The sequence below is a fragment of the Saimiri boliviensis genome, chromosome 4, assembly GCF_048565385.1.
Source record: "Saimiri boliviensis isolate mSaiBol1 chromosome 4, mSaiBol1.pri, whole genome shotgun sequence".
NCBI classification, from domain to species: Eukaryota; Metazoa; Chordata; class Mammalia; order Primates; family Cebidae; genus Saimiri; species Saimiri boliviensis.
This window is the reverse complement of record NC_133452.1, coordinates 82,538,028-82,538,852: the sequence shown is the minus strand read 5'-3', so window position 1 is coordinate 82,538,852 and position 825 is coordinate 82,538,028. Positions and strand designations below refer to the sequence as shown.

Below are 825 nucleotides of genomic sequence, written 5' to 3'. Positions count from 1 at the left end.
CATGTTCTGATGCTGTTACTACTGATTATGTTGGCAAGTGTGTTCAGTTTCAGAGTTCATGCATCAAAGATGGCCATTGACATGTTTGCCATGGTTAAAATGTCTCTTTTTTAATTTTTAATTTTTATAGGTACATAGAAGGTGTGTGTATTTATGGGAAACATGGGATGTTTTAATACAGGCAAACAATGTGAAATAATCGCATCATGGCGAGTGGGGTATCCATCCCTTCAAGCATTTATTTTTTGTGTTGCAAACAATCCAATTATTTATTTACTTAATATATTTTCTTTTTTACTGAAATATTTAGTGTCCATCTCCATAGAGACTCTCAAAAATTGCTAATACTATGTTATAAGTCATCATGGTGGAATATTGGGAAAAGTTTTCAATTAGCAATAATCACACCTCAGATAAACCTCATTGGCAACAATACTTCCAAGGTGCAAATCTCTTTTAGTTATTTTTAAATGTGCAGGTAAGTTAGTATTGAATGTAGAGTCACCCATTGTTCTATAAAAAGGAGGTCTTATACATGCTACTTTTTTGTACCTATTCATGGTTAAAATGTCTTTATCATTTATAAAATTGAAACTAAAAGGATCTATTTCTATAAATCATGACTGCTGGTTGAAAATAAATTAAATAATCAAAATACTATTTTTTTAAAACAGAGAATCCTAGATTCTAAAGGGTCTTATCTGGATGCCAGAACTGTGTATAGAATAAGAGGCTGCTGGACTTATTTGGCCTCCTGTTGTTCAGTTCAGAGACTGAAAACCAAGGTTTGTGGTGGAGAGTCTTTGAACTGTATGTGGAAGTATC

General features: G+C 32.5%; 1 non-coding gene across 1 annotated transcript; it reads right to left on the bottom strand.

Annotated features, from left to right (window-relative positions):
* Positions 1 to 316: 316 nt before the first annotated feature.
* Positions 317 to 453, bottom strand: LOC120363357 (U4 spliceosomal RNA). The gene has a single exon (XR_005578921.1). It is a non-coding gene; the product is annotated as a U4 spliceosomal RNA (small nuclear RNA).
* Between the last annotated feature and the right edge of the window lie 372 nt (positions 454 to 825).